At 38.5% G+C, this 19,595-nt stretch overlaps 1 protein-coding gene across 3 annotated transcripts in view; it reads right to left on the bottom strand.

Moving 5' to 3' along the window:
* Wwp1 (WW domain containing E3 ubiquitin protein ligase 1) overlaps positions 1-19,362 on the bottom strand; it is a 76,144-nt gene extending 56,782 nt beyond the window's left edge. The window contains exons 1-2 of one of the 3 annotated variants that reach the window (XM_050119227.1): positions 19,112-19,362; positions 3,502-3,597 (exon numbers count right to left, since the gene is read on the bottom strand). The gene's annotated coding sequence lies outside the window, so the exon portion shown is untranslated. Of the gene's footprint in view, positions 1-3,501; positions 3,598-18,778; positions 18,849-19,111 lie in introns of those variants that run through there. The other 2 variants (XM_050119210.1, XM_050119221.1) reach the window with 2 other exon arrangements.
* Positions 19,363-19,595: the final 233 nt, after the last annotated feature.

Below are 19,595 nucleotides of genomic sequence, written 5' to 3'. Positions count from 1 at the left end.
ACAACAAAAAAAATGAGGGAATTATAGAAACAGAAATTATGAGAAAACGATCAGACACCACAAATGCAAGCATGAACAACAGAATACAAGACAAGGAAGAGAAAATCTCAAGCACTGAAGATACAACAGAGGATATAGACTCATGGGTCAAAGAAAGCATTAAATCTAACAAAAGCTTAACACAAAATATTCAGGAAAAATGGGACATGATGAAAAGACCAAACCTGGCTACATAATAATCAAAACACCAAACATACAGAATAAAGAAAAAATGTTAAGAGCTGCAAAGGAAAAAGGCCAAGTAACATATAAAGACAGACCTATCAGAATTACATCTGACTTCTCAATTGAGTCAACGAAAGCACGAAAGTCATACATAGTCAAGCATTGCACAGACCTTAGGAGACCACGGATGCCAGCCCAGACTACTATACCCAGCAAAACTTTGAATTTTTTCACACACAGACTAAAGAAGATATTCCATGACAGAACCAGATTTAACCAGTACCTTTGCACAAACCCAGCCCTATACAAAGTACTAGAAGGAAAACTCCAAACCAAAAAAGTTGGCTACATCCACAAAAACACACAATAGATGATCTCACAGTAGTAAATCCCAAAGAAGGGGAAAACACACACAATAACATCATCAACAATGAAAACTAAAATAACAGGAGCTAGCAATTACTGGTCATTAATGTACTTTAATATAAATGGACTCAATTCACCTATCAAAAGACATAGGTTAACAGATTGAATACAAAGACAGAATCATCCACTTCCAACTCAAAGACAGACATCAACTCAGACTAAAGGGCAGAGGAAAAATTTTTCCAATCAAATAAACGAAAGAAACAAGCTGGTATAGCTATCCTATTATCTAACAAAACAGACTTCAAACTAAAATCAGTCCAAAGAGACAAAGGAGGACAATTCATATAAGTCACAGGAAAATCCCACCAAGAGAAAATCTCAATACTGAGCATCTGTGCCCAAAACACAAGGGCACTCTAATAAGTAAAAGAAATACTTCTAAAGCCTAAATCACACATTAAATCCCACCCGCTAACAGTGGGAGACTTCAACACTCCAGTCTCACCACTGGACAGGTCTGTCAGACAGAAAATTAACAGAGAAATATGGGAACTAACAGATGTTATTAATCAAATGGATTTAACAGACATCTATGGAACATTCCATCCAAACATAAAGGAATATACCTTCTTATCAGCACCTCATGGAACCTTCTCAAAAATTGACGACTTACTAGTAACAAAGGAAACCTCAACAGATACAAAAAAAAAAAAGGAATAAGCCCATATCATATACCTTATTGGATCACCATGGCTTAAATTAGAATTCAACAGCAACATTAATTCCAGAAAGCCCAGAAACACATGGAAATTAAAACAATGCTCAACTGAATCATAAATGGGTCAAGGAAGACAAATAAAGGGAGAGATTAAAGACTTCCTAAAATTCAATGAAAATGACCACACAACATACCCAAATTTATGGGACACAATGAACACTATATAAAGAAGCTGGAAAAATCCCACACTAGTGAATTAACAGAACATTTGAAAACTCTAAGAGCAAAAGGAGGCAAACTCACACAAGAGAACTAGATGGCAGGAAATAATCAAATTGAGAGCTGATATCAGCAAAATAGAAACAAAGAAAACAATACAAGGAATCAATGAGACAAAGAGTTGGTTCTTCGAGAAAATCAACAAAGCAGGCAAACCTTTATCCAAACTAACTAAAAGGCAGAGAAAGAATATCCAAATTAAGAAAATCAGAATTGAAAAAAGGGACTAACAACAGACACAGAGGAAATCCAGAGACTCATTAGGTCATATCTCAAAAACCTGTACTCCACAAAATTGGAAAACTTAAAGGAAATGGACAACTTTCTGGATAAATTATCACTTACCAAAATTAAATCAAGACCAGATAAGCAAATTAAAAAGACCTATAGCTGCTAATGAAATAGAAACAGTCATCAAAAGTCTCCCAACCAAAAAAGCTCAGGACCAGATGGCTTCAGCTCAGAATTCTACAAGATTTTCAAAGAAAAACCAATACCAATACTCCTCAAATTGTTCCACACAAAAGAAACAGAAGGAACATTGTCAAACTCTTTATGAGGCTACAATTACCCTGGTACCCAAACCACAGAAAGACATTACTAAGAAAGAGAATTACAGACCAATCTCACTAATGAACCTTGATGGAAAAATACTCAATAAAATACTGGCAAATCGAATCTAAGAACACATCAGCAAAGTCATCCCAGAGATGCAGGAATGGTCAACACATGAAAATCTGTCAACATAATTCACCATATAAACAAACTGAAAAATAAAAACCACATGATCATCTCATTAGATGCTGAAAAAGCCTTTGACAAAATACAACACCCCTTGATGATAAAGGTCTTGGTCTTGGAGAGAGCAGGGATACAATAAACATACCTAAACATAACAAACGAAATACACAGCAAGTCAATAGCCAACATCAAACTAAATGGAGAGAAACTCAAAGCCATCCCACTGAAATCAGGAACAAGATAAGGTTGCCACTCTTTCCATATCTATTCAATATAGTTTGTTAGATTCTAGCTAGAGCAATAACACAATAAAAGGCGATCATGGGGCCTTCATGCCTAGATAGCAAATGCTTTACTCACTGAGCTATCACCCCAGGCCCAATTATCAAGAAAGTAGACAGAGGAGAGGGTAAATCACTAATCCATCAAGGATGACTTCTATAGTCTATGATCAAAACAAGAGGAAAGGTATGTCTTTCACCCATTTAATTAGCCTTCCAATAAAGACACTTTTTTCTCTGGGCATTAAATGACAGATAGGCTAGAAAGTACTTTTAATTTGGAGGTAGACTTAAAAAGAAACCAAACAAAAGCTAGAGACTTCATTATTCCATTAGACAGGTATTTGCTGAGACTAAAGATAAGCAGCATCAGATTAGTTCTCTGAGAAGAAATTTGTAAGTTTAAGCACTACACAGATGGGGACTTGTCAGCCTGTTGTAAGACTGCTTGATTTCTCTATATTGATTAACTTGTCTATTTATCCTTTATTTTATATAAACTTTCCAATTCTTAGACTCAAGAATACATACATACATATATACTGGAAAACATGATGAAATGATTCAAAAATTGAATCTCAGAAAGTGTTTAAAGTACATAGCTTCACTTTGTAAATTTTTTTTTATAGGGTCTCTCTGTGTAGTCCTGGCTGGACTGGAACTTGCTATGTAAACCAGACTATACTCAAACTTACAGAGATCCACCTGCCTTTCCCTTCCAAGTGCTAAGACTAAAGATGTGCACCCTGTAAAAGTTTCATTTTTTATAAAAAAATACATTAATTAATTTATATAGGTTTATTTTGATTTATAAGAATTAACAATTAGCATTAGTTTGACTACTAGCTACATCATTTTCATTTAAAACAAAAGGGGTCAATCACTTACTGTGTTTCAAGAATTGTGCCAGACACTGAGGATACAAAGATGAGTAAGATACGATTTCTTCTGTCAAGGAGCTCATAGTCTGGTGAGGAGACAACCCTGCAAACACAAAAGTTTTCAGTGTGACGCAGAATGCCACGTACTTCCTTTGGAGCACATAAGGAAAGCAGATAACCTTTAGTCAAGTAGCAGAGGCATCACAGAGAAAATAACCTGTACATGTAATTTTTACACATGGTGGTACACACCATTAATCCCAGCACTCAGGAGGCAGAGGCAGGCAGATCTATCTCTATGAGTATGAGTCTACCATGTCTCAAAATAGATAGATAGATAGATAGATAGATAGATAGATAGATGATAGATAGATAGATAGATAGATAGATAGATAGATAGATAGATAGATAGAGATAGATAAACAAACAATTATGTGTATGGGTGTTTTGCCTGTGTGGGCCTGAAATAGACTCATGTTTGAATGCTTGGCCCATAGGAAGTAGCACTAGGAGTTCTGCAGTTGAATGCTGAGGACTTTCTTTCCAGTCCTGCCACTTAAGAGCCATGTTCTAAGTTCTCTGCATCAGTATAACAAGAAAAACAGAGCCATCACCTCATGCTGGAAGGAGGACTGACTCATAACACGCAGGCCTTAGGACTTTGATTGCACGGTGCAAAACAACCACCTATCAAAAGCTAGTTGTTATTCTCATTTTTCATTTGGGATATGATGTTCAAAAACTTGTAAATATCCCCTTATCAGAGACAGCTAGGATTAGGTCAATGGAGAAGAAATATATCAAGTAAGTTCGTCAGAGACATTAATCACAGAAGATAACAGGCTTGCTCATGGGGGAGATATTCTGCCACAGTTACTGAGAGGGCTAAGAAAAAGTGCTGATCAACCACCAAGCAATTAATATTCAGTGTTTTTCAAAAACCTATAGGGACAACAATCTGCATGTTGGCATGGCTATTTCCCAATAGTATTTGGTATCCAGCATGTGAGAACAGAAAAAGACTATAGGGCCAATTCAGATTCAAGAACTCAGAGAGTAAGGGAGGCATGAGAAACAGCAAAGTCTGATTTTCACTAAACTTTTCAACAAAGTAGATACTCAGTTGAATACTAGGTTAAAATCTATGTGTAGAGGAGACAGCATGTACATCTAAGCTGATTTTGTCCACTTCAACCCTTTGAAAATGCCACAGGATTTTTATTCAACTGCTGATAATATAAGAGAATCCTTAGTATAGGCAATAAGCTGTATTCCTAGTACTCTGAAATTAGAGAACTATCAAACCCTCATTTAGAAACTGGGGAAGCCAGCTAGGTTTGGTGGCATCACCTTTAATCCCAGCACTCAGGAGGCAAAGGCAGGTGACTCTCTGTAAGTTCAAGGCTAGGAGGGCAACATAATGAGTTCTAGGACAGCCAGAGTTATACCATAAGATACTGCCTCAAAAACAGCACCAAAGAGAAGAATGGGAGGGGAGGAAGAAAATGGGAAAAGGGTTGTTTGTTGTTGTTTCTGAGAATGGGTCTCACTAAATCACTAGGTAGCCCAGACTGCCCTCAGATCCTGAGTGCTCAAATTACAGCATGCACTGTCAGCTCTAGAAGACGTATCTAATTGCCTGCTCACTTCAAGATGCCATTGTAAATCAAAGCAATAAAAGAAAATAACAACACTTTCCTCCCAAAAATATCTTCTTAGAACGACCTGAACTGTCTGCACATTCAGTATGCACTCAGCATAGTATTAAGGCTTTTGAAGGCCAGTGACAAACTGTCACAGCTCCTTAGGCCTGGATCAATGAATGAATACATGCATTGATATCTGTAAAGAACGGCACAGATAGAAAACAAGAGAAGAAAAAGTACAGATTCAACAACAGGGAGCCTAGTTTTAGAGACAATATTAAAAGAAAGGAAACAACCCAGTAACAAGATATGGCAGGGAGCATCAAGTACTAGAAATGCTTGGCCAAAGACAGGGAACTGAAAAGTTACAAATCCTGAACCGAGGCAGTTATTGTATCAATAGCACAAAACTTGAAACTGAGCAAATGTAAAAACGATAAATGTGGATGAACCTATCAGCCTGGTTAATACCCAATTTAGCAACTCGAAAGCACACAAAAAATTATTTTATAATAATGTAAGCTGTAGAATATGAGATTTAACTTAAAGTAAAACAAGAATGTTGCTTCTCCATAAAATATAACGTATAAAAAAAGATATTGCTAAGTATTTTAATAAATTTGTAAAACATGACAATGATAGGAAATTAGCCTTGTTTGTCCAGGACCATCCACATTTTAGTTTTCCATCCTTGGAAACTCCTCAATTCTGTGGAAACTGGGACATTCAATAGTCTTAGTGACAAAGGTAAAGACTCTACCTGTATTCGCTTTTTCTATGGATCTCAAACTAACAGAATCCTGTGACAAAGCAATTTCTCTGTTTCTTAAAAGTGTAGAAAGAAAACCAGATCAGTTATATAGAACTAAGCAAGGCTTAAATCACACCACAAGGATAGCATATGAGAGACAGGAAGAAAAGAAACACCAATGTCTCTCTAAGCTCTCAGAAAAATTTCTAACAAACTCTAAATCATCACTTATTTGACTCCTAAAGATGCAGATTCCTGCATAAACTTAACACTCAGTCCATCTGTTCTTCCTATCCCAGGCCTTCATCCCAACTGAATGGTCCCTTGACAAGGGAAGATCTTCATATCCATACCAGCACCTCACCTCTTGAGCTTGCCACTCTTCAACTTTTCATTAGCACAAATGACTCTCATCCTGATCTGATGGGCCCTTTTATTACACACAGCCCCAAAGAAGCTGTCTCTACCACTGTGCTCACTTTTCTTCTCAGGCACGCCCCTCTGGGTCTTCTTTTCCTAAGGACAATAGCAACAGTGCCATGGAGCCTTTACTTGTATGTACTCTACTTCTGGGCTACATTTCCAGCTGTCTTCTAGGTGGTTTTGTATTGTAGTACTGTCTCTTTTCTTTACCTCAAAACCATCATCAGAACAACCATATACCTTCCTCCCTTATTGCCCCAACTGACTTACAAGGGTCACTTGAGTCAGGAGTTCAAAAGCAGCCTTAGCTAAATGAGACACTACATCAAGGGGAAGAAATAAATTATCATCAGAATTTTTTATAAAGTATACAAATTAATGCAAAAAACCTTCCAAGAGTCATCAATATAGAAAGCACTATTTTACATTAAAACAAATTTAAAGTCCTAATAAATAGCTAAAACAGGATACTTAAATTATTCTGCACCTTAGTTTCTTCTTAAATAAGAAATAGATGACAAAAAAACTGGATGATTTTTTTAAGGCTTTTAATTATTTTACTAAAAATACTACTTATCTCATAAAACAAGAAATATCAGTAAGTCACCCATTACCATACCAATCTAACTCATAACCGTTTCATTTTATACTATTATTTTCCTCAATCACACTTTTTATTTTTACTCCACAGCCCATTTACAAAAATTTTCAAATACAGATCTGGTGGAATCCTTGCCTAACTAACATCAAGACATTAAATATGTAATTTATGTTCATGTTTGGAAAATTTTGAAACAATATCCTAAAACACCACAAGATGGTGATATTGCACCATAAAACGGATGTTTTAAACAGTTACATTTTTTGTTATCAATTCCCCCAAAACAAAATACCTTAACTCTTTTCCAAGAAAGGCCATAAAAAAGCATGCATTTTTTTCTTTTTACTAGAAAACACTTGTCAGAAAAACATAGTCGAACTTAGCAGCAATCCTTCTAGTCTTTAGCCCAAAGATGTTTTTTTAAAAAAACACCCTAGACTGAAAAAAACGCAAAACTGGTGGCTATGTCCACACTGACCTCCTTCCCTCACCAACTCTACCCTCACGATCATCATTAAAAATTTCAATTCAGTATATGTTTTACTATACTGAATAGTATAGTAAATATACTATACTATTCTAATATAGTAAATATTAGAATAGAAAAATACTAACTTCAAAAGATATGCATTTAGTAATTTTTCCTCTTGCCTTATTGAGCAATATAGAAAACAGATTCCCTACTCAAATGCTGCATAATATCAATTGAAAAAATACTATTCAAAACTAAATATATCAAAACTTTAGTTCAAACTCTGAGACTGAATCCCAGCTAACACACAGGAGACACTGCCTAAATATTATTATTCTTGGGTACCCATAGGGAATACCTATATCCACAGATATAAGGTCAACTAAATGGAATGGCACAATAGTTGCATAAAATTCACACACTCCTCCCATATACTCTAGTCACCTGCGGATTACTTAAAAAAAACACCATGTAAATTCTATGTAAAATATGTTATACTGTATTGTTTTGGGGGAAAAAGATGAGGGTGATCATGAATATGTTCAACGCACACAGAGAATTTTTCCCTCAAGCATTTTCAGTACAAGGTTGCTTGAACCTTGAGTGCAGGACCAACCAATACAGAAGGTCGACTGCATTAGCTGCAACTTGAAGCAGCAGAAAGCATGGAGTTAAAGAGGAGCTCACAAGCAGAGGAAGAGACTCGGGAGCACAAAGTCCTGAATATTCCCCAAACCCACTTCCATAGGAAATGTTTACTCTTCCACCCTGCCCTGGACCCTAGGCTATCACGACCAAAGCTCAGTTCCCCTGAAATATTTCTTGATTATGCCTAAGTATATTACAAGTTCTAATTTACCACCATTTTCACAGTCATGGACATTTCCTAACCTCAAATTCCAAAGTGACGTCTTCTTTTTTGTTTCAGAAAAGCATATTGGGGTACGTTAACACACACACACAAAAAAAAAAAAAGAAAAGAAAAGAAAAGAAAAAAAAAACACTTTTCAAGTCAGACAGACCTACATCCAACTTTAGCTCTTGTATATACTTAATAATTTAAATATATACTTGTATATATGTAACCTGTTTCTCTTTTATCAGAAAAATGAGGTCACCAACAGGAAACTGTTTTACCTTTTAGTTGCTAACACTAACCCTAGGAAAGTGGAGAAACTCTTTCTAGAGTCAAAAACATAAGCAATGCCTAAGAGGTGGAAGAAGTGAGATCAAGGCCAGCTTGGATTGAATGGCCAATCTTGTTAAAACAAACAACAAAATACAAACAAAAGAATTTCAATGTAATTCAGAGCTAGTCAAATAACAGATATGCAACATTGCATATTATTTATAAAGGTCCTTCTGTATTTGTGTTGATTTCATTAGTAGAATAAAGAAGCTGCCTTGGCCCTTTGATAGGGCAGTCCTTAGGTGGGTGGAATAGACAAAACAAAATGCTGGAAAGAAGGGAAGTGTGGCAGACACCATGCTTCTCCTGCCCCAGACGGACGTTGGTTAGACTCATGTCTGTAAGCCATGACTTCGTGGTAAACACAGATTAATAGAAATGGGTTAATCAAGATGTGAGAGTTAGCCAATAAGAGGCTAGAGCTAATGGGCTAGGCAGCAATTTAATTAATACAATTTCTGTGTGGTTATTTCGGGGGTTAAGCTAGCTGGGCGGCCCGCTGCTCCACACTACAGTTCTCCTTAAGAATTTTAAAGCAGAGTAAGATACAACTTCTCATTAAATAGTCTTCACTCATAGAGAAAATTAGAAACCAAAATACAAATCAATTTTCAAAATTATGTACCCAATTAAAAAGCTAAAACTCAGTCCCTAAAAAAAACGTAATCTTTACTAAGTTTAAAATACAGTAAAAATACAATTCGTTATCCACAAACTTAAGTCACAGAAAGCCTTAAGACTGAAAGTTCCTCTCTTATCTTGCTTGTCTGCACTTATTTTAGTAAAATCTGGCTACTTGTTGCTTATTCCCACTTCAGCATTTGCTGAAGCACAGGTACTATTTCAGACCTTAACTGTCTGTGGATGTGGAGTTTCATGCTTTCTTCCTTAGGGGTAGGGGTGTATGAGGGTACCCCATATGCATGTATGTACATGTAAGCACCCTCTGCCAGAAGACATTGGGTGTTGTCCTCAATAGCTCCTCTACCTTATTCTCTGCTGTTTTCAACCAACCCCACCCCACACACCTAACACTGGGGTGAGATATGCACATGGGTGGGCCTTTCTACATGCATGCTGGGGATCTGATCTCAGGTCCTCGCTGTTGCACAGCAAGGGCTCTCACCTACTCTGAATGGTCTACCAGTCCATCTTTCTAAGCTAAATCATGAACGAAATTGTAACACCAACAGATCCCAGAGCAATGCTGTCAGGCTTAAGTCAGCCTATATGTCTATAAACTGGGTGCCACTATTCTCACTTTACATATGAAGAGCTAACACAGACACAGTAAAACTTAAGTCGTGTTTACACAAGCACTGTCATGAATAAAATGAGTACCAGAACTCAAATCTAGATTTGTTTTCCTTTATATAAGGTCTAGGTTTTTATTAGATCACACTTTAAATAAAAATCTAAATTACGAAAAAGTTTTTTAAAAAATTTATTACCAAAACTTTTAACCTAGAAAAATAAAATTTCCAAACATAATATATACCTTGCATTCTGGATGTTCACATCTAAATACTAACATTATATTCCACGGGTCACAGGACTAAAAGAAATTCTATTGTTGCCTTTTCCTTGTTGAAAATAAGCACAAAAACAATGGACTTGTCCAACAGAAATGCCAACGAACTCATTCCTGTTTCTAAGGAACCACGGGCTTGGTATGTTTTCCCCCACAATATACTTGCAGTAACCTCTGTTTATTTCAACCATTTATTTCAACCATACTTTTGGTTTTTCCAGGAACTGCCCCAATTTAAAGATCTACTGTTACAATAAAAGATCTGACTCAGGGCTGGAAAGACAGATGGCTCAGCAGCAAGAGCACTGACTGCTCTTACAAAGAAAGGATTCAGGTTCAGTTCATAGCACCACATGGGAGCTCAGTCATCTGTTACTTCAGTTCCAGGGGACCTGACATTTTCTTCTGGCATCTGTGGCCACCAGGCACACACGGTACACACACATACACATAGGCAAAACACCCATTCACATAAAAGGTTAAAAACAAAAAGTCTGCCAGGTGTGGTTGCGCACACCTTTACTCTTAGCACTTGGAAGGCAGAAGCAGGCAGGTCTCTGTGAGTTCAAGGCCATTCTAGTCTCTATATAATGAGTTCCCTGACAGACAGAGCTACAGGATGAGACCCTGACTCCAAAAACAAACAAACAACAACAAAATTTAAATATGATTGAATTTAGAGGTCCTGTTGGTCACAGAACTGAGGAACATTTAAGTGCCAGAGAAGCACATAGCCACTAACAGCATGTAAAAAGAATTTGAAGTTTATTTGTTTTATCCACTTTCACTGACTTTAAATTTAAATCCTTTTCAATGATTTTTCCCCCCAAGTAAATGTCCTTATGCTACAAAATGGCTTTTTCCCAAAAGATCTACCACGCCCACAGTTAACTTACTTTCTATCCAAAAACCCAAATTCCAAGTCTGACACACTTCAATCAATGTATCTATTTCTGAGTTGCCTTATCTGAGTTAAGTAAAATGTAATAAGACTACCTAACAAATTATTATAATATCTAATTTAAGATATTTCAAGTCTGAATTTAGAAGAAGAAAGGTCTTCATTCAAAGGAATTTTTTCATGGAATGGGATTTCTGTTGTTTTCTATTACATCTTTGACAATTATTTTACACCTTTTAAAACATCTGGAAGGCTAATATGTTAAGTTCTCTTTATATTTACTCTTCACATTGGCAGTAAGGAACCTAGAAAAACAGTCACATTAGGGTCCCAAATTACAGAATCAGTTTCTGCCAACAGTTAATCAAATGAACACATATAACAACATCTGAGGTGTTTACTAAGATGAGGAGCCCTGAAAAACCTTCTCAGGACCATATAACCCAGGTCCTGAAAGACAGTAAAACCCATGATAGCAAATGCCCCCACCCTACACCCCATGACTGCTACACACAGTCTAAATTTTGACCAATTAGTCCACACATTTAATTTAATGACAATGTTAATATTTGACCCCTGGGTTGTACAGCCTAATCACTGCCAACTGATGTACCACCATTCTGTTAAGTGAGGATCTTTCCCAGAATAATCCTTAATTTTTTTTTACAACTTATTTGTTCAACTGAGAGGAAGATTTGATATACACTTTTGTAGACACCAAAACTAACCTCTCACTGTCCTTAACAAAATGAGTGGCCCACAGAAAACTATCTACTCATTTGAACTGTCAACTTAATAATTAAAAGTAATAAAGATTTAGGGGCCTATAATATTGAAGCTACTATAATTTCCACTTTATAAATATCTTCTCAATTAAAACCCAAAATGAAGACATTCTTTCCATTTTGCAAATAAAGGAATTGAGGCAACACCACAATTAAATAGCATAGACAAAAGTCAGATCTGCCTAGCTATTGCTCTTAACTCCTAGGTCAAGAGTTTCTGTGCTTAAAGGCTACACAATGGAAGCAATCTACTCTGTCCCCTTTGTTGCTGTATTGCTGTTTGTTTGTTTTTCTGATATGGCATTAGGGGTGTGTGTGTGTGTGTGTGTGTGTGTGTGTGTGTGTGTGTGTGTGTGTATTCGCGCACAGGGACACACACACTATGCTGGCCTCAAACTGGAAGACCTCTGCCCTGACCTCTAAGTAAACAACCATGCCTGGTTTAACTTGTTTACATTTACAGTATAGAAGATCTTACAGAGAAAAAGCTCACTTAACTATCCTCTCCACTCTAACTTAGAGCACACAAAGAGTAGTATATATTGGCAAGTTAGGATGGATTTACGCCAAAGTACTCTACTTCAAGTCAGGACTCAACTGTTTGCTTTCACCCACCTTAAGTAATTACAAGTATACTAAACAGCTATTCAAAGAACATGCTTTCTTTAGTTAAACAAAACTACAATACCTAACAATTCTGTTACTGCTGGGACATTTCTTAACTATCCAAGTAATTAAGGGGCAGGAAGAATGCCAAGAAACACCTTAATATAATTCCACCCATCCCGCCTGCAGCCCAGCCTTTCCTAAATCATGTTTCTCAGCACACTCAGTCACTAAAATATGCAAGATTATTTGCTATAGGCTGCAAGGGCAGGTTTTGAGTATAGTTGTTTCAATTAAATGCATTACCTTACTAATCTAAGATACAAAGTAACAGAAACTAAACATTCACTTCCTTCACCTCAGTTAATCGTGACATTACTCAGTAGCTAATTTGAACAATGCAGAAAGATACTAGGAAACAAAGACAAAGTACTTATAGAGTCACGAGAGCAGAGAAGTCCAGCCAGCACTTGACCTACTGGACCAGGAAGGAAGGAGCACTGACTTCAGTAAGCCCTGGGATCCTACAGCATCTTCCCTCCAATAGGAAGGTTTCTACCAACCTTTTCCAAGATATTTCAAAAAAAAAAAAAAAAATCTGTGAGGTACATGTTGTTCAAGCATGATCACGCAACTCCACTCCCTTGAGTCTCACATTTAATCACAAGGGGTGAAAGGACCACAGGTCACTCTCTACATAAGGTACTGTCTGACCAACACATGACACCGGGCAAATCATTTCTCTGAATCAATCTGGAGTCATGGGACCTGCACTTTCTTAAACCCCATTGTCTTCGAATAGAAGCGGTCAGTCTCCCTGCTATCCTAGAATGCCAGATGTAACTACAGAGCATCCCACTTCTGTTATACACCAGGCCAGGCAAGCATTCTCCAAGTAAGCTACATTCTAGACTATTAGTTACCTTTCTCATTTGGGGGACAAAAAACCCGACAAAAGCAAAGTAGGGAAAGAAGGATCTGTTGGGGCAGTCTTTCACAGCAGGGAAATCGTGATATCAGGAACATGCACCAGCAGGTCACATTGCAGCCAAATTCAGGAAGCAGAGACCTGGTGCTCAGCTACTTTCTCCTGGTTAGTCAGTCCACAACTCCAGCCCCTGGAATGCTGCTGCAGACACTGAAAGCCTTCCCTCTACAGTTAAACAAGGTCAGACACACCCAAGGTGTGATTCTAAACTCAGACAAGTTGACAATATTAACTATCACACAGTTCTTTTCTAACCAAGGACAAAACCAACTGCTTCTAATTGTGCAGTAAGGCAAACACGAAGTCATTTGCACTTTAGACTCACCTTGTCCTCTGGCAGGCCCAGCTCAAAGTTTTGATTAAAGAAATCAGTAAGCAGCCTAAGTTTCAATTTTCAAAGTCTTCTAGAAGATGTGTCTTTACATAATATAACTGATGCTGTTCTTATGTAAACTTTACCATAATCCATTACAGGGTTGCCCCAAATAGATCCAAGGGCATGTATAGTAGTAGTAGCTCCCTGCCCCAATACAGGCCAAACCTGTGATTTCACCAGCATGAGGCAGAACTGATTTCGTGCCAGTCCCAGAAGCACACCTTAAGAAGGCCTGGTTCCTTCAGCTTTTGTACTCTTCAGAGCCCTAAACTACAAGGTAAAGCTCACAACCCTTTTGTGAAGGCCACATGGAGGTAAAGGACTACAAAAGGTGAGTGTGTACAGCCCCAGCTGAAATGCCAGCTGAATATAGCCACTGTAGTGATGATAAACAAAGCCAGAAAACACCCAAGAGGGACAACCTGTAAGCTGTAAGACAGTTGTTTTGGTTTTAGAGTTATCTGCTACAGAGCAATAGGAAAGTGAAACAATGCTACTGAGCTCCTTGTGTTTCTGTATGACTTGCCCAAATACCACAGGAAAAGAAAGGGTGTCATTAATTTTACTTTACCAACAACAGCAGATAAAGTCTGTGCTTTTCTTGATGCCAAGGTCTTTAATGAGCTCTAAGTTCTAGAGAATAAGCTTCTAGTATATTGTCTCAAAACTGTACCCCAGCAGTTAGCACAATGTCTGAGGTACAGTAGCATACAGTACGTGTTATGAATAAACAGTAGGCTTAGGAAATGCCAAGGCCAAAGCAACACATGCCACTCTTCACTGTAACTTAGAAATCATCTGACATACTGCTTTAAGAACAATCTACAACACCAAAATGTTTAAGTATGAATTCGAAGTGTAGAATATTTTATACATGGAGAGGGGTAGTATATAAAGTTGAGTATATAATGGTAAAATTATAAAACATCACAATACCACTTTGAAATAAGATTCTGACTTATGTGCTACACACACAAATAAATAAACAAAACTTTTCCAAGGCTATGCTTTTATATAAGATAATCAAACTTTATCTTCAAAAACAGAAATAAAAATCAACAAATTTTCTAAAGTAAATTAATGTCAACATTTTACCAATGTTTCTTCTAGAGAGGATATCCATTTTTGTATGTCTACTTTATCTTTGACTAAAGGTTAACTATTCGGTGATAAAATATTTATAAATTTCCAAATTACCAACCAGTAGCCACATCAAATGAGGTTACCATGTAAACATAGAAGACTACAAATACTTTTGACAGGTAGTCCTCATATACCCTACAACTTTAAAGTTTCGCCATAGGCAAAAGATCAGAAATCTGGTGGAGAAAATACTGAATTAAGAACAGAAATGTAGGTTGTAGTTTAATTCTAAACTGGGGTGCTAAGTGGCCATACAAGACACTTAACCTTTAAAGTTGCAGTGAACCATGTAGATTAGAACATGATGGTTCTTTCTACCCACCTAATTATCACATTGCAAGAATCACATGAAAAGTATAAAGACAATCATAGAAAGAATAAAAAAATATATTGTGCCATGAGATATTCATCTCCATATCAGCAAATAAAGGAAAATCCATTTGTGTTTTGGCCAGACATTCTTCCACCTGTGTTAGGGACTAGCTCCTTGGACACCACTTTGAACAGGCAATTTATTGAGTTTTCCACTGTTCATTATAAATACATCATACAATGAAGTAAAACGATTTTGCAAGGTGTGCTAACACAAGCCTTTGGTGCCGCCACTTGAGAGGCAGAAACAGATCTCTATGAGTTCAAGGTCCACACAAGGAACTCCAGACCAGCCAGGGTTGCACAGTGAGACCCTGTCTAATGATTAAGAAGTCAAGATTTCTATAGTTAGAAAAGAAACCAACTCATAACAGGGAGACAATCCCTTCTACTAGAGAAACAATTGCACATTGGTGCAGAGAAGCCAACTCTTAACAAATCAAACTATGCTGTAACTACTGCAGTGAGAATTAGCTACTTAATCCTCTTCAGAAAAGTCTCTGAAAATGAATTCCCATATCACTTCTGTCCTCCTGAATGAAGGACAGGCGTATTACTAAGTAAGGCAAACAGAAACAGAAAAGACTAAGATGATCTTCGTTTCTTCTTCCCCAGGTGGTTTTTCTACCATGTCTTCCCTGATTCCCAATTGAGAGCAGCATAGACAGTAATAATTAGAGTGTCTGAACTGATATTGCTATCTGTTCTCCACTCACCCGTATCATCCCTCAGTCTCACCAGTTCTCAAGAACACAGAAGGAAAGATGAGTACAGACATTCCAATGAAAACCTACGCCCCAAGAATCATAACACCTTAACTGGGAGGAATCTTCTGGACTCACTTGGAAGATGTTAACTATATCCAGTCAACATTAAATCATACAAAAGAAAAAAGGAAGGAAGGAAAAAAAATCACCACTGCCAACAAACTCCAGATTCTATTTTACCACTTGCAACTAGACTTATGACAGATAACTAAACTCTTGGGCAAGTTTGTTCCATAATATAACAAATAAAAAGCAACGTTATAGATAGAAAATGTGAGCCACAACACAGTGCATTATTTGTCTCTAGGTTCTTGCACAATATTCTTCTGCAGTCAGGGTCACTAACTCTCCAGTTATTCTGAAAGCTGCACAACAGACAGCCCATAGGTTTCATATCGGAGCTTCTTGTTGTCCATGGATTACCCTAAAATCACATCCACAAAGCATAGGTGCATATGGCCAACAGATTTCTTTAGTTTCAACAAGGGTTAGTAATCCCCCAAATACTATGAACCTTATGCACACATACTATGGGTAACTCTTCTATGTTACCACTAGTCTCTCTACAGACCTGAATCAAAACTTTTAACTGTTTTTGAAAACAATTACTTTAGTTGGGCATAGTGGTATGTACACCTTTAATCCCAGCACTAAGGAGACAGAGGCAAACAGATCTGAGTTCAGGGCCAGACTGGTCTACCTAGTGAGTTCCAGGACAGCTACATAGTGAGACTCTGACTCAAAAAATTCTTTTATGGGTGCAAGCAGATTCTGTGCTTTTGGGACTGTGCAAGTACGAAGGTCGGAGAACAACTTTTGGGAATAGATTACCTTACTACCAAGTGGGTTCCTATTATCGAAATTAAAACAGCAGACTTGGCAGAAAGTACTTTCACCCAACAAGTCATCTTCCAATGGTTTTAACTTGCTTCATTTACCTGATCACCAAATTCTACCCTACTTTCTTTGTCCTTCCACTTATTCGGAGCCTTGCTACCTATGACGATGGAAATCTTGAGGTTTATGAATCTTTAGGGTCTTCCTACCTCAACTCTTATTACACAATGCTACTAGATTAATTCTTCCAAACGAAGGTTTAAAATTGTTTCACTCCAAACTCAAAAATCATCGGTGGACCCTTCACTGTCTAGTAACCTAGTCATTAGTCTGACATTAACTATACTCTTACGCTGTGAGTGGTGACACACCCCTTTAATTCCAGGGCTCTGAAGGCAGAGAGAGGTAGAGATCTCTATGAGTTCGAGGCCAGACTTGTCTACACAGCAAGTTCCAGACCAGTCACAGCTACACAGCAAGCCTTGCCTCAAACAAAACAAAACAAAAAGCTAAAGAAAGCAAAACAAAAAGAAAAAATAATTTTATCATTGGTCCTGGTTTTTATTTCATGCTTTCTTACCCTATATCCTAAGTATAAATCCTTTAGACTCCATCCAAATACTCTTAGATCCTTCTTCTTGAATTACCTTTCCCTGCTTACGAAAACTTAGTCCTTCATCTTCAAAACAAAAAGCCCTTAACTTATCTGAAAACTACCCTCTCTAGATTTGAGAGACTTTTATATTTATGAAACACACACACACAAAGGTATGCTGGGCATGGTGGCATGTATAGGCCTGTGAGTTTAGGTCTGAGGCAAGAAGATGGCAAGTTCAAAGCCAAACTGGGCTACATAGTGAGATCCTGCTATTTACTCATACATAAAAGGTGCATTTGTGTATAATCTAACATACATACCTTCCTACTTGGGTACAGAGAGAAGCTGCTAATCACCTCATCTACATATACCCCAAAATAACTCCACCATGCCATACGGTTCATGCTTAATAACTGCAAGGATGTAAAAGAAATTTAAGGCAACTGAGGGATTACATCTCTTTGAAGGCAAGAGACCTGATCAGTCATGGCCTGGGTTTCAAAAGCACAGTGTCTTAAAGGCAGCTCTACATGTCATGTGAAAAACTATTTGAAAAATCTGTGTTTCAAAGAGTTAATCACATGCTTCACACATCTCAGTTTCATCAGATCCCAACACTTGGTCACTGTACTTTGAATTTAAAATATTAACTATTTATTAAAAATGGTAATTTTCAGTCAGTTTAAGTATATTATTTCATGGCTAAAACGAGTCAGATAAATGAAAGAATATCTTTTTTAAAAGGTGAATTTTACTAACAGTTACAAACTGACCTGGTGAGACATGTCGAGTGGATTTATACACAAGCATAAACTCTTGCAGAAACCTACGGACAACTGTAAAATGGGTATTTCATGAGAAAAAAACAAAAACAAAAAAACCACCAAACGAGAGTGGGAAAATAATTCTGAGCGTTATTTTTTGCAGCATTTTAAGAGTAGAAATTCAATCTTACAGCACACAAAAAGATCAAAATCTAATTAAAAAATAGCAGACATCTGTGGATTATTTTATGGTGGAAGAGTAAAATATTTCAAGAGTATAATAGATACACCTTCTTTTTGATAATCAATGTTTCTTACGATCGCTTAAAGAAGAGGAATTTCAACTCCAAACCTATGAGTAAAGGAAAGGAACACACAGTCCTTAGGCACACAAAACTGGTCATTTAAAGACTGTAAAGGAGATGGGAAAGTACCAAATTCTAAGAGCACTTAAATTTTAAAAGAAGATTTAAAGGAAAGGGCCCAAAGCACAAGACGAGGATTAGAAAAATTTGCAAGGTCACTTGAACCTACCAGGTCACCAAAGGTAGAGATCGGGGGTGTTAGTGGGAGGAGGTGCAGAGTCCGTGAAAAAGCCTGAATGCTAAAAACGTGTCAGAAAAGGACGTTCTGAGGCTGGCGTCCCGGCTTGCGCCGGTGAGATCCGGGTCAAAGTAAGGGTAGCAGTTCTGAGGCGGGGAAGCAGGAACGCTAGCGAGCCGCAGTCACCGAGACACTTCGCCGGGCTCCGGTGTCACCCGCACAGGCCGGTGCCAGGGCCAGCCCGGGGCAAGACCCGCGACCCCACCCCAGCCAACTCCGGCCCGGCCGCCGGCCAGGCTCCCTCCCGCGTCCCACGGTGCTCACCCGCGCGAAGCTGCGGCTCCGGGGCCCGCGGCCACCGCGGCGGCGCCTCCTCAGCCCTCCGCGCCCAGGATCGCCATATCGCAGCAGGCGTCGGCCGGGCAGCCCAGGCCGCCCGCAGCCACCCGGATCCCGCACGCTAAGCGCGCCGACACCCGGCCCTCCCCCCACCCCACCCGGGCCCACACCTCCCTTTCTCGTGGACGCGCGGCGTGTTCGCGACGCCCGTGCCGCGCACAGGCGCGCCTCCCCGCCGGGGCCGCTCCGAGCCTCTAGTCCGGACCCGGAATCCAGCTGCCCTCGAGCATGCGCAGCGAGCGCCCGACGAGCGCTCCTGAGGATCAGTCCGCTTCTCCGGGTTTTCGCGACGGTCGAGCGGAGGTGCAAGCCAACCAATAGGAGGAAAGAGGCGTGTCCAGAGCCGGAAAGGGGGCGGGGCAGTCGCCGGGAAGCCGGTGGGTGGCTTTGGAAGCTGGAAGTTTAGAGC

Source organism: Alexandromys fortis, unplaced genomic scaffold (genome assembly GCF_014885135.2).
Source record: "Alexandromys fortis isolate MF-2015 unplaced genomic scaffold, M_Fortis_MF-2015_v1.1 scaffold_18, whole genome shotgun sequence".
NCBI lineage: Eukaryota > Metazoa > Chordata > Mammalia > Rodentia > Cricetidae > Alexandromys > Alexandromys fortis.
This window is presented reverse-complemented; position numbering and strand designations above follow the sequence as displayed.